Source organism: Passer domesticus, chromosome Z (assembly GCF_036417665.1).
Source record: "Passer domesticus isolate bPasDom1 chromosome Z, bPasDom1.hap1, whole genome shotgun sequence".
NCBI classification, from domain to species: Eukaryota; Metazoa; Chordata; class Aves; order Passeriformes; family Passeridae; genus Passer; species Passer domesticus.
The window spans coordinates 6,542,186-6,558,080 of record NC_087512.1 but is presented as its reverse complement, the minus strand read 5'-3'; positions in this window follow the sequence as shown (position 1 = coordinate 6,558,080).

The window sequence follows — 15,895 nt, the reverse complement described above, 5'->3', positions numbered from 1 at the left end:
TTAGTCATTGACCCACACTCATGATTAGGACTGAGTAAACATTCCTCTCTGTTTGTGACTCATGACTTTTCCTAGCAATGAAGAGGAAACTACAGAGAATTTAGATCAAGCTGGAAAACCTGTGTGAATAACTGGGTTTCTTAAGTCTCTTCTTCCATTTTGCTGTGAAAACTCAGGAGCACTTGATGCAATGGAACTATGAGAATAGATTATGAGAGAGGCATTTTGGAATTATTCAGGATGTTTAAGAAATTAGAGTTAATCTAAACATAATATTATGCAGGTGAAAAAGCCCCACATATGTGGATTGTGGTGGTACCCGAAATCTCTCTCTGTGATAGAGACTATAAGAAATAATTAAAAAAAAAAATTACATCTGAAAGAAAACTGAATGACTCATTCAGCCCAACACTTCCTGTCCTAAATATATGGAGAACCAGGTTAGAAGTGCACACATACAGAAAATAAATCAATTAATTGAACCTTGTTACAAACTGAGACTGAGATTTGTAATTTGATTGGAAATTAATAAGCCTGCATAGGCTTATGTTGCTCTGTTAACACCTAGCTTAAATGGATCATCTCATCTAGAGCCCTGTTCTATTGAGAACTGATCTCTTTTGTGCAAGAGACTTATCACAGTGCAAGCTTCCATTAATTTAATGCTATATTTCTAACACTAGAAAATATGTCTGAGTCATTTTTCATAAGTAAATTCATTGAATGCTAGATGACGACATTTGGAATAGAAAATACATAGCAAAAATTTTCCATATTGGAAAGGAAGGGTATTATATGAAATTACTAAGAATTCTCTAGGGATAATTTGTAGAAAAAATCGGGAGATATATCCAAGGTCAATCATAAAAACTACAGCGGTAATGAAGAAAAGGAAAAGAGTAGAGAATTTTTCCTGAAGTTTCATCTTTACCTTGTTATAAAGGGACAAACGTGCAATTGGGAATGTACTTTTCCCCTCTAGCATGTTGCCAAATAATTACATGGATCACTGTATAATTACTACATTCAAGGTTCTCCAAAAAGCTTGATTTATTCAGCATTGCAAAGACTATGCTTCTGATTCTAAAAGGTCTTTGTTTCAATCCCCACTTACGTAATAGCTGCCATCTTGGCTGACATTTAAGGCTTGAACTAGATATAGTCAAGCTAAAAGTGTAAGCTGCTGTAGCTTGAGCACAAGTTCCAGGGTTCTTTTGTTAGGGCTGAAATAAGCTCAGAGCATCTGCAAGCTGAGCACACAAGGAGGTCTGAAGCACACAATCTCAAAAGAACTGTGAGTCCTCTGAACATAAATTTTACTTGAACACAGTTTAACATACTATGAGCAGTCACAGCTCCTATTGGTTTCCACAAATATAAGGTTGAAAATTGTTTCAGAAAATCATGACTGCTGTCATCAACTCTGTTTTTCCTTTCTTTACAACCATTGCTCATAGGTCAAATTCATTTCCCAGATAATGTTCCCAGAACTTAAATAACTGGTGCAAAATATTAAACTGAAAGTCAACGATGAATGGAGGTGTGAAATTTGTCCATGATTGTGATGCAAATGATGGATAATCAACAAAACTGCTGCTTTTTCAAAAATGTGTGTCATCTTTGCAATGTTTTGTGAACAACTCTTTAAAGCAACAATGATCACTTATGTGCTTGTATGCTCTGATGAGATTCAAAAGCTTGAGTACTCAGTAATTCTGTGGGGTTTGCTGCAACTCATGACCTGTATATTGAAAACACAGCAGGTGCTAGTCTGCAAATGAGTAACATTTCCAAATTTACATCTCATGCAATTTCTGAAATTTCTGCATAGCAAAAAAGGGTACTTATTTAGATTTGCACAAACCCTTCTCCACCAGAGAAATCAAGGGCAATATTTCTTTGTCAGCAAGTGTTCCAGTCTGAACTCCTCAGGAAACACTGCAAGCATCACCATAGAGAATGGTTGAAAAGCTATAAGGAAAGTGAAGATGGGTACAAAATCAATCAATATAAAACTTAAAATATAAACCTAAACAAAATGAAGATTTTCAGTGAGGTTCATCTGCATCACAATCATTTTCCTGTGACATATTTTCACAGGAGAGATAATAGAATGAATTACATCCAAATGTAAATGGATTGAAAAGTTGAAACAATTAATTGTTTCAAATGATATCCAGATCTGACTTCTGGACATATTCTTATTGCAAGTATTTTTATTCTTATTTTACTTTATGTGAAAAAAAAGTAAACATTTCTTTTTCATATTACGTTATTTTCATTCTCTATTTTGATCTCTCACAGAAGTTAAAGTACCAAAGTGGTTTGTAAAAGCTGACTTGAGAATTTTTTCTCTGCTGGAGTTCATTGTGGTCACTGTTTGAAATGCAGCTATTCTGATGACTGAAGGTTAGAACACATGTAGGTATCAGAACCAAGAACTTTGAAGAGAGAAGTGTCCAAGGAAAGTCCCCTTTGGCAGACAGTCATGTAAGGCTAGACAGTAGTTCAATATTCCTGCTAGATCCTTCAGACGTGCAAAAGTCTGAACTATTCCCCGTACTTATGGATAACTTTTATTTATATATATTTTTGCTTAAAAATCTCCACCCTCTTCCAGAAGTTAAAATTCTTCTCTCTCTTAAATATATTATAAATGACAGCATTATGTACCTGGGAATGACACCACCAATGCACAGAATATAATTTACTATAAATTTTGTACACATTAAAATGAGAAACTTAAGTTGACAAAATCTATTCAATGGTTTTTACTGGAAGGTTCTTAGATACATCTGTGATAATGACTATATGAGAAATAAAAGTGAATAGAAAATAGCCAGTGTTCCTAATTTGGTAGACTTTTGGTTTGCTATCAAATTAAACTTCATATATTTAAAGGTAAACCACCTTAGCCAAAGAGTTATGCTGGAATTTTGTCCCACCTTTTTCTTTGATATGATTCACAAGATTTTACCAATATATAGGATCTGAATTAAATTTTCTGGTAGAAATAAGTATTATTTCCACTGCATAACTACATATGTGGTTCTCAATGACAACAATATTATAACTAATGTACTAGCAAACTGTACAAGACCTAACCACGATGCTTTTTATTTTCCAGGTGTCTGAACTCAGATAGATTCATAAATCATGAATGTTGGACTCTGGAGAGTTTCTTGGTAACTCTGTCATGTAATGATGCTTGGCAAGGTTAATTTTCTTTTTTAAAATCCACATTTTAGATAGGAAACCTACAGCATTCAAATCCAAGTAGTACTTATTTTGATCTTGCCTACTGCGAAGAGAACTGAGGCTGCTTTTTTTTTGTGGCTAGCAGGGATAGAAACTTCACAGATTTCACAGAATATTCTGAATTGTAAGGGGCCCACAATGATCCTTGAGTCCAACTTTAAGGTGGCCTGTATGGAGATTGAGGCTGTGACCCGGGTTAGAGCATGTTAGCAGCACCATGTTCTCTCAAAAATTTGACTTTCCAGAGTTTTCTGCCTGTTTTCTTCAGACTTCTCAGGGCTTTATGCATGTAAGTGCTTTATACATGCATATTAGTGAGCTAAATACACACCAAGCTGTGTGAATTAAATGAGTAAAATTAAATAACAAAAAAAAAAGGTTTTCTGATGTCACTGTAACGTGCACTCTGCATTTCCCCCACTCTCCCCCTGCCCTTTTCTCCCTGTCTTAATCTAAATACAGATCCCCTATCACAGAATATTTTTAATGCTTTTCACTGTTATCTAAGGATGTTATAGAGAATAATTCCCTTGATGTCATGATGGCTGGGAGAGAGTATGGCACACGCCTGTCCCAGTCTGTAAGTGGTTGTCAGTAGAATGCTCCTGTGGTGTGGTGTTTCCTGCCAGTATGCACTGCAGTTTATCACCATGCCTCATCATCCATCCTGGGGAGTCTGCATGACAACAAATGGCCTGCATGGTCACAGACTGCAAGCCAGACTGCAACACTGTCCTAGCAAATTCCAGAGGTGGCAGGCTTTCAATTAGTCATATTATAACTATTATTATGGAACAATTGTCATCCTGCATGAAGTTGAGGGCCCTTCTCGCATGGTATCGGGTCTCTGAAAATGATCAGCAAAAAAAAAAGTCACAAAAAACAAAAAAGAGTGTTAAAGACAGGGCAAGTACAGAACTAATATTTCCCTGTTATAGCATTTCAGTTTCTAGCATTCTTCTGACAAACCTTCCAAGAACACTAAATTAATAGACAGTAATGTCTTCACAAATTTTTGTATATATTTTTGGCTTTAGCTACCACCTCATAATATGGCAGTGAATTTCATAACAGAATGACATGCTTTTAAATAATTCTTTCGGTTGGCTTCATAATTATTTCATTGGTTCATTTTTACATTGTGTGAAATACTGAATCATTATTTTCTGGTTGCCTACATGATAATATTTGCATCCTCTTTTTATCCTGTCTTATGTTCTTTCAGCTGTCAGACAAATAACTTTTAAAATACCTATATACAAAAATATATTTCTCTAGAAGATTTGCCAAAGAAACACTGACAAAGTCTGGACTTTTAAGAGATAATATAGTAATTTTCAGAGAGAAATGAATTCTCTGTCAATTCAGTAGGCCTGCTGTTTTCCTGAAATGGAGCATGTTCTGTGCAAGTCTGTAAAATGTACTTTGTGAAACTGGGTATTCTGAAGTCGCTGTTTCTTGATCCATGTCTAACATTATATGATCTCACCATGCCAAAACAGTTCTATTGAATAAAAATTTCTGGTACAGAGGATACTGCAATAGTGAAAGCAGTCATACTGTTCAAATTTGTTATATAGTACTCAAAATAATTGCATTTTCCCCTTGTCACATTCCTGTGCAGTCAAGTATTGATTAAAACTCTGCAACCCAAATGCTATGCTTTGTCACTTCTTTTTTAGGACTATTTTAGATGGAAGAAACTTGGATTAAAAAAAACCAAAAACAACAGCCTTTCTTCTGCCTCTCTTGCTGACTCCCTCCTATTATGTCTATTCCAATTTTACTGATAATAGGTTACCTATAAGGATGGAAGTCTTGTAGACCTGTCCTTTCTCAGACTTAAGAGAAAGTTAAAGGGAGATCTGTAGACATGATCATCTACAACTGCATGGTGGGAGGCTGTAAAGAAGATGAAGACATATCGTTCTTGGAGGTGCACATGGGAAGGTGGAAAGGCAATGGAGAGAAGCTGGAGCATAGGAAATTCTCAGTAGATGTAAGGATAAATTCAAACCCCACACCTACCAGAAAGAAAAGTTCACTAAGCTATGTCCTTGGAGATATGTAAAACTTTGACAAACAGTTCCTCTGTTTTAACTGGGCTTGCATTGAGCTGAACTGCTCAGGTAAACTCTAAGCACCATGATTCTATAATTTTATGATTTTGCATGTGTCCCTGGTGCAATTTCTGGCCACAACTGAGCAGTAAATGAGTTCTACATATTTTTGTGTAACAGCAGGGGGTGATAATTTCTTGTATTTGATTAATTATTATTTATATGATGCATAAAAAATGTTTCTCACAAAAAAAGAAAAGTGATAATAAAAGATAATGAAGGGACTGGAGTATCTCTCTTAGGAGGAAAGACTGAAGGAACTAGGGCTGTTCAGACCTAGAGACGAGATGACTGAGAGGGAACCTCATCCATGTCTTCCAGGGTCTACAGGAAGGGGTTTGAGGATGGGCCAGACCCAGCTCAGTGTGGCCCAGCAACAGGACAAGAGGGAACAGCAGAAATTGATATACAAGAAGTTACATCTTTGCATGAGGAAAAACTTATTTATTGTTCCGTTCATTTGAACAAATTGTCCAGAGAGGGTGTGGAGTCTCCCTCCCTGTGCCACATGCTCTGGGATGACCCTGCTTAAACAAAGAAGTGGGACCAGGTGACCCAGTGTGGTGCTTCTCAACCTGACCCATTCTGGGATTTTGTGATTCACAGAGGAATAGCTTAGAGTGGCCATGACATAAATAATCCATATGAAATCTCCTTCAATCTAAGTTGGCAACTTTATATCATCAAGTCACTTCCTTCTGATTTTGCTGAAGCCCCAAAAAGGCTAACACCTACAACAGCAGCAGCTCAGTTCTTGTGGTTTGGAAAAGAGTTTCAATAGTTAAGACGCCTGCCAGTAAAAAAAAAAAAAATTCAAAAGACAGTAAAGAGACCAAAAAATGGGATTGCAAAGTGAATTGTTTCTAGCACAGAAATAGTAACATGTAACAAAGAAAGAAAAAAAAAGGAAGGGAGGGAGGGAGGGAGGGAGGGAGGGAGGGAGGGAGGGAGGGAGGGAGGGAGGGAGGGAGGGAGGGAGGGAGGGAGGGAGGGAGGGAGGGAGGGAGGGAGGGAGGGAGGGAGGGAGGGAGGGAGGGAGGGAGGGAGGGAGGGAGGGAGGGAGGGAGGGAGGGAGGGAGGGAGGGAGGGAGGGAGGGAGGGAGGGAGGGAGGGAGGGAGGAAGGAAGGAAGGAAGGAAGGAAGGAAGGAAGGAAGGAAGGAAGGAAGGAAGGAAGGAAGGAAGGAAGGAAGGAAGGAAGGAAGGAAGGAAGGAAGGAAGGAAGGAAGGAAGGAAGGAAGGAAGGAAGGAAGGAAGGAAGGAAGGAAGGAAGGAAGGAAGGAAACAGAAAATGTATATATTTTATTTAATATCTTAAAGAAAGAAAAAGAAAAATTTAGGAACTTCTTTATGATTTCTGAAAAATAATCATTCAGTCAATGGATTTGAAGATCCCAGAGTGGGCTATATAATCAAAACTAGTGAATACCCTAGAATCCGTCTGTAGCATCACGTGTTCCTGTATTTCACCAATTTCTGTTTATAATTATATTTGTGGACATATCACTGATATTTTACCTTCTCAGGATGAACTTATCTGATAAATTGTCCTCCTTGTTTCCATGTTCAGGTCTCTTATGTTACAATCAATTATATATATGTTCAATTCAAACATGCCACTTAAGAATAGACAAGTGTTTCTTGCTTATTGGTCAAACTTTTGGAGAAATCTAGTGAGGAAAGAGAGGAATAATATCAACAAGATTTTCCAGGTAAAATTCTGATCCTTCAACAGATATCTGAAGTCTAAGGCTCTTGAGGGAGAAGGCACATGTACAAGTCCATCAAAAACCTGGCACATGTTCCCAGCCTTTCCTTTATTTTGTTCTTCCCTATAGCAGAGTGATGCACACACCCCTCCTGTATATATTGCTATTAGCTTCGTAAGGCTTTGGATCTCAGAAACTTTTAATAAGCCATGCAAGGCTCACAGTTTAAAAGCAATAACTGACAATTATCCACTTAGGGGGTTAGAAAACTGCCTTGAGAATGTAAAGTACACTACCAATCATATCTTTGTTATTTAATGGAGAGCTACTGTAATTTAGTTGCTACAACTGTCACGTAATGGGCTACAGTAAATTCACATGAGAAAAGGAGACCAAAGGCAGGATATATACCACTGCAATTGCTCTGAGGGTCCTAAATTTATATTTTCTTGTAATGCTAAAGATGTTTTTCAACACATTTTCCTCTCCAAAGACTAAATTCTCCAGACTGAATAAACCATCACCCGTAAATCCACTTTGACAAACAAGGAGGCGAGTGTATGTACATGAAATATAGATTTAATAAATATTCCCCATATATAGGGAAACTGCTGGTATGCATGCAGTCTACTGGTGTTCTGCCATGGACTTTCCAAAAAGTGGAATGGCAATGTGTCATTCATTCTGGTAAAATTCCTGACAACTGGCTCTGTTACCACATTTCAGGCTTTTTTTTTTTTTCTAGTAAAATAGAGTTTTTTTCCCTAGTAAACCTTCTGAAGCTCATATTCGTGAAAGTAGTGGGAAGACACACCTCAGAAGCAAAAGATTGATTGCAAGCTGCATTCAGTGCTGGAGGAAAGGTTGAAATATTTCTTATATTAACTAAGCGTTTTAGCTATGCCTAGTTCCAAAGTTTCCTCAGCTTATTAACTCACAGGTCCACTTGTGGATCAATTATTAATGCAAGAATAAAACAGTGTGGCCTTTTTGGACTGCTGAAGCTCTGTCAGCTCATTCTGCATGTCTGTCTACCTAGGTTTGAGCCCAGAACCTCAATCATTGAACACTTTATTAAAGAAAAGAGAATATGTCTCTTTCTTCTTCTCCAGACTGTAAGTGTTCAGCTGAACTATTCAATAATACAGCATCTTTATTATTCACTGTGTGATTTGTGCTTATATTATTGCGCATTATTATCGCACAATTAATCATAGTGACGTGAGTGTGGACTAGAGAGAAATGAAGTACGGAATAGACCTGTTTCAAAATATTATTTGCATGTTAGAAAGTGTTTTTCATTATCATCTTATCAACATTTTTCAGTAAAAATATCTTAAACAAATATTTGTATTTGAAAGAGGTGCAAGATCATAGAAAACTGCACTATATAACTACTTTAGATTCCTAATAAAAATACTGAATTTTTTGACCAAGGTGGGAATTTTTCTAAAGGCAGGAAAGGGGAAAAAAAAGGAGGAAATTTTTCATTATTCACAGTTCTAAGAAAGCTTTAGCAATGCATTTCTTCTTTAATAATCTTGCCATCTTGCAACAGATGCAAGGAGTTTAGTTTATGGAGCAATTCAACAAATAGGTCTGAAAACCAAATTTCTACCCTTTTCTGTGTTTTTATTAGACATAGATCAACATTACTCTTATGCACATATTCCATCATAAATGAAATCCTATATCAGTTTACTCTTTAGGAATGGGTTACAGCTTGCATGAAAGAACGCAGTTTGCCTTATTCTCATTTTCTGTTAATTTTGTTCAAATTCTACCTCAAAGGCCAGCATCTCCCTCTAAACAACATACCACATCCTGGGGTTAATGTGCAATTCAAGATGCACCCTCTTTGCCTGTCTATTAGAGCTGGAATATTTTAAAAATATCCCATTCCAATTAGCACTGTGAATGATTATTTATCTATCTTGACTTTATAAAGCAGGGACTGCAGAAGAGGTTACCATTAATGCGAGGTACAATGAGGGCTAATCAGAAACAAGTAAAATTTACCACTTTGAAGAGTAATCATTTACTATCAGGATGCTTTAGAATTTCACCTTTCATCACACTTTCAGTGTTAAAAAAAGGTATAGAAATATGTTGTCTTGTTAAGCAAACGAAGCACACGCCTGTAAAATAAATCTGTTTTCTGGAAAAAAAGGCAGCTAAAAAAAACCAACAAAGTTTTGTAACTCAATTTTTTATAGTATGAAGGACACTTATCTTACTCACGAGACCATTTTTTTTTTGCTTCTGAATGCAGACATTAAAGATATTGGAATTTCCAATCTGCTTGTAATGTAATTGATTCTTTGATGTCCGGTTTCTGTGTTACAAACATTAAACAACTTGTCTGCAGGTCGGTGATGATTTTTATTTTAGTGGGAGGTTATATTAGGTTTTTCTGTGTAATTGATGAAAGCTTTCACTTATTTATTTATTTCCTTGAAACTGCAGTATATGAGCTAAAATCTTATGCTTGCTTTAAAGGACTATAAATTTTGAAAAGAACTGACATATAATTAAGTTACTTTGCTTTTTTATATCACAAAAATACAGAGATTTTGTGAGAATATATGACTAACACCATAGAGAATCTCAACCAACCAAATTATACAGACCAATTTTTGGAAGGAAGGATTACTCTGGAAAAATAATAGATGATCAACATTTTTTTGTGTTATGTAAAAATGAAAATTGAAAAAATATTGAAATATTTCCTGTCTTGAGTAATGTTAAGAAGTCAGCATTTTGAGAGGTCTTTTCCTATTTTAAAATATGTAGACAAAAAGGTCTTTTGTCTATCAATTTACACATTAATGTTTTGTCTTGACCTTCAGTACTTTTCTGCAATATTTCATCTGATTTTGAATAAAAGCAATTTCTTATATGAAATTTCTTATAAAGCAATTTTCTTATACGATGTTTGACAACATCGAAATGCAATATTTGAAACTTTTTTTTTTCCAAAAATGTACTTAACAAAGAAATTTCATCTGAATGGTAATTGCTCTTTACCTAAAAGAAGAAAAAGAGAGTAAAAAGAATGGGAGAAATTTTAAACACTCATTCTTATTTTTAGGACTGTACCAAAAAATGGTGTGATAAATATCAAATAAATCATTATTAGAATGTGCATTTCCCCAAGACAGCCCTCTGATATTATGTTTAAAGCAAATGCAACAAAAAGACTATTTGATTTCTAGGACATAAAGTGTTAATATTAATTTGATATTAAACCTCTCTTCAAAGGAAAAATGGCATTTACCTTTGCTTTCAGGTTTATCTAATAAAGTGGATAGTTCCTATAAATTTAAAAGTACAAGAATAGCATTTTTTTTGATGTCAGGAAGTTCTTGTTTTGGATGGTATCAAGGAAAAATCATTTCATTGCTAAAAGCCTGGTTAGGCTATTTTCATGACTGAAGTATTAAGTCAGTAAATGGTTTATTTAGCAAGACATAGTAAATAACAACTAAATGGAAGTAACATAATAAAATAAAAACAATAATAAACCCTACAAAAATGTGAGACAAATTATGCTATGTCAAAAATCCTTTGAACTGAGCATTCATGTAAGTTCTTATGTCCTATATAAGAATATCATGATTATATAGATATGAAACTATTTTTTGTATTCATAAGATTTTATATTTTAGTCCACTTGTAGCCTGCTATTTCATTGTGGATCTTGTAAAACCATGGACGTGCTCATTAGAAACTACTTCTTTGATTACCTGAAAGTCTAATACAGTATTTTTAGAGTAATCAGTTGTAAGCCAAGTAACCAGCTGATAAAAGCTAAGAAGAACATAAACTAAGAAATTAATGTTACAGAATTCCTTTAACATGGTTCCACAATGTAAGAAAGAAAAAAATGGGCTGTTATGTGGGCTTCAGACTCAAATGCATGTGTAGGTGGTGGTCCAAGCCTTGTAAATATCTGACAATCATCAATAACGTTCAAGTACAAGAAGTGTTGAACCCAACAGTTCCTAGATTTCAGCATGACATTTCGTGGTAAGACAGCAGTGAATATTTAATTATTTTGTCTAGGTAGCAGTGGTTTCTCCTAGCAAGCAGAAGAGAAGTTTGAGTGAGAATATCTATAATGTAAATGGATGTGGTCCTGACAATATCTGGTTAATGCCGCTTCAATTAGATCAGGATGACAAACAGAAGTAGCACATTAAACACCCTGCTCTGAAGTTCTCCAGGTGTTTCTGCTGGAATTTTCCTTTTGGGCATAGCCATAAGTTCCAGACCACAAGAGACAGTGGGTTATTTCCAACCTGCCATATGTCATGGGCATACAGTTCAAGCTCCTTGTGAGGCTCTGCACCTAAACTTCTTGACCAGAAGTCATCAGGACTACTGAAAAACAGGGGAAATATAATATATTGCTTGATAGATTTTGTTCCTGATGGTTTCTTCTTTGGAAGTATGAAAACATGGTGAGTGGCTTTCTAAGGTTAAGAAGCAAATTGATTATGAACTGGAGTTTTGTCTACCAACAATTTTTAATATGTAGTCTTGTCATGAGTGAACTAAAGTCATTAATAATACAGTAAGCAAAATGTGCTACAGTTAACCTTAAATTATAACTTACAAAGAGCATTCTTGCAGTTTCTGCTATGATTTATGGGCTCAGTTTATTCTATGCAAATTCATGCACAGTTTCTAATAAGAGGGAGGAGGAAAGATAAAAGAGCCCTGAATATTTTATAAGCTTTTTCCACTTACCTTAATTTAGAAATATGAAGCTGAATATGTAAGTAGAGAATAATTACCTATTACTAATCTCCCACATAGTTTATCTATTTCAGACCTGAACATCCTGAGCAATGCAAAACATAACTGTTTTACTACCTGTACCACTGTAAATATGATAATTAGGTATACTTCAGTGCTAGTTTTTGCTGATACATGAGAAGATAGATGCTGTAATATAATCAGGCAGTGCTTCGCTATTGTTTTATATCCCTTTTAAAAATAATATGCCTGCTGTTCAGTATTTTATTCATTGGACACAGTAAAGTTAACTTTTAAGAGGATGATGCCCTAGATAAGTTCCTTGAGCATGCTTTTCCAGATGCAATCCTTAAATTTTAGAAATGGTGTAACAAATTTGGGGTTGCTGTAGAAATCCTTGCAAACAGCTGCACCAGAACTCAGGACTCTGTATTCTGCAGCACAAGTTCTTTAATACTCAGTACTCAGTTGTGGCCCTGGTTCATAAAGGCACTAGGGCACCTCAGTTATATGTTAGACAGCTGGATAAAACAGAGCAATGTGCCATGGAATCATAGAATGACAGAGTCATTTAGGTTGGAAAGGACCTCCAGGATCTTCCAGAGTCCAGCCTGTGACTGATCACTTTGTCAGTCAAGCCATAGCACTGAGTGCCACATCCAGTCATTTCTTGAACAAGTTCATGGGTGGTGACGCCACTACTTCCCTGGACAGCCCATTCCAATCCTTGACCAACCTTTCAGTAAAGAAATTATTCCTGATGTCCAATCTGAACCTGCCCTGGTGCAGCTTGAGGTTGCATCCTCTTGTTCTGTCAAGAGTTGCTCTAAAAGAGATTAATGCAAACCCCCTTCCAGTTGTTCCCCTTGATTCTGAAATTTAAACTGGAACTGATAAAAAAGGAAGAGAAAGAGTGACAATCCTGGTTCATCCAAGATTATAATTAACTGTCTTTATACTGAATTGTGTTTTTCATTAGTCAACAAATTAGGAAAAATATTTTTCTGTTATCTTCGCTTCCAGCTATCACAATAAATTTAGATCAAATCACAAAAGACAAATAGACATCCTTCAACCAGAAAAGCAAAAAAACCCCAACTTTTCCTACAAACCATAATCTTGTGTCACATTGTCAAACCTTTTCCAAACTGGTTACCACTGATTTTTTTCATGCACTTGCATATCTATCTAAAGAATGTCTCAGGTGTACCTCAGGTATGCATTAGTGTTTAGCTTCTACTGGGGTCCTAAAAGACCAATAACTGTCTTTCCTTCTTTTAAATAGCTGGTTTGAGTTTCATGGGCTTAGGCAGCATTGTTTGCTACACTTAGCTGCCCCACCAACACAAGATTATGATTTACTTAATTCTGATTTACTTCTATTCTGATATTTAGAACCTGTGTAAAATCTGATAGGGTCCTCAGGGTGGGTCTTTTGCTTTCTGAATCTGGAGACAGAATTTGTTGTCTAAACATCACATCAGCAATGCAAATCTTCAAAAGTCAGCGGGGAATGTCTGGATCAGATCCACCTTAACTTCATCAGGGGAAAGGCAAGAACCCTTCATTTGGAACCACAGTTAATGTGACATGTACCAAAACCAGGACCTACATCATCATCATGTGGAGTGTGGCTGAGGAAGCTGGGATTGTTCATCCTAGGAAAAAGGGGGTTCAGAAGCAGCAAATCACTCTTTTCAACTATCTGAAGGAATAACCAGAGATAAGGCAATAGGACATAACCTTATTCTGCACAAGGGGACACTCAGGTTGGACATCTGGAAGAATTTTTTCAGTGAAAGGGTGGTCAAGCATTGGAATGGGCTGCCCATGAAAGTGATGGAGACACCATCCCTGAACTTGCTGAAGAAATGCTGGTCATAGCACTCAGTGGCATAATTTAGTTGAAGAAGGTCATGGTCTGTGGACTTGATGATTCTGGAGGTCATTTCCAGCCTTGGATTCCATGATTTTATGATTCTATCACAAAAGTTCAGACTACCAGAAGCCTCAATGCATATAAACAGTTCAGCCAGTGAAGATAGTGTCAAATTTTGAGCATATAATTCCTCATTCTCTTAATGACTTCTTGTTGTTGTTGCTTTTTGTTTGTTTGTTTCAGGAGGAAGAATATATTTGTTTTGAGTCTTGAGTGAAATTTGAGGGGGGGATAAAAAGAATCTAGTCAATTCCAAACGATAAGATTATTTCATGTTCAGAGTCCTCAGGAGTCAACTGCAGAGCAACAGAAGTGAGAGGGAATAAAGAAAATCAACTTCCTTGGCTTCATCCCCTTTTTGAGAAATTTTGAGAGTGACCCTGCAAGGTATTAAGTGGTCTTTTCCCAGCAGACTGAAGTCACAGCTGAATTATTATTTCTTCCATTTTGGAACTAACAGAAATAAATTATCAACATATTTGTGCTCTGGCTTTTGCTAGAAATGGTGGAATGAAATAATCATATCTAGATACCAGATTCATATGCTACACTTGTAACTCCTAAAGCAAGAAATGATACTCACTTAGTTTATAATTTTAACCTTAGTTAATAGTATAACTAACAGAATGAGACTAAACATTCAACTTGAAAATGGATTCCTAATTTTTAGCTGTTCTGTAAGGGGTGTAATCACATTTTTGCAAAGTGACTAATGAGTTAGTCCAGTTGAAACAGAAGCAACAATGTGGCATGATCACTAGAACACTTTCTAAATTCAGTGAAAGATTTAAAAAATAAACTTTACCATACTACATGAGTTTCTGAAGCCTTCAATAATTTACCAGTTGTTTTACTCAGTGCTGTCCCAGAGACTGATGTATTTTTTCCTATCTATTCTCCTGCTCAAAAATGTTTGGCCAGAAATTTTCCAGAGTTTTTACCTTTTTTTCCAAAATTTGCAGATACATAAAAATACTTGAAGTTACTACAAATTTCCAGAATGTATCTAACTTCTGTTTTCTGAATAACCATGGGCTGAACCTGGTAGCTTTATCTGCAAACTGCAGGTGATACTCAGAACTTTGATTTAGAAACAGTTTACCAGGTCAAGAGTAAAGAAAACTGAATGAGAAAATTGCAGACCCATGATATCACTTTCATGAAAAGCTGCATACTACAAATGGAAGTTCACTGTTCTAAATTTCAGCCTTGCTATTTTTATTATTTAACCCAATGACAAGTATCATTCAGTCTCTTGCTTACTCTCCTATCTGCTCTCTGGTGAGAAGAAGAATCAGAAAGAGTAAAACTCACGAGTTTATATAAGAACAGTTTAATAATTGAAACAAAGTAAAATATAATGATGATAATAATAATAATTTTAATAATAATAAATATAGAAGAAGATAAATAAAACTGAAGAAAGACAAGTAATTACTCACTATCCACTGACTGAGATTGTCACTGAGCAGCTATCAGCCCAACTTCTTCAAGTTTATATACAGAACATGATGTTCTATGGTGTTGGGTATCTCACTGGAGTTCAGGTTAGACTTCCTTTTCCAAAGATTTTTCATTACAATTTTATGAAGTCTTGATCTGAAGAAACACACTTCAGTTTTTCTTCTGCCAGGGAAAAAAAGAGCTCAAAATGTTTTGTTGTTTTGTTTTATTTTTGTTTTCCTCCAAACTTACATTTTTAGCTCAGTTTTTAGCCATAGTATAGAAATGTGACCTGATGTGCCGGTGTTATCAACTAGAGTAAACCATTTACTTATGACAAAATAGCAACTGAATAACACGGGTTTCAAAAGTATAAGTTTTTATTGTTCATCTCTGCCTTTCACTGGAATGGCCTCACATCAAGTCCTGGGGGCAGTTTTGGGTGACATAGTACAGGAAGCATATAAAGCTATTGGAGACGGTCCAAATGAGGGACATGAGGATGGTGAAGAGTCTGGCAGAGAAGCTGTGTGAGGAATGGCTGAGGGCACTTGGCCTGTTCAGCCTGGAGAAAAGGAGACTGAGGGGAGACCTCAGTGCAGTTGCAACTTCCTTGTGGGAGGCAGAGGACAGGTAGGCACTGATCTCTGCTCTGCAGGGTCCAGTG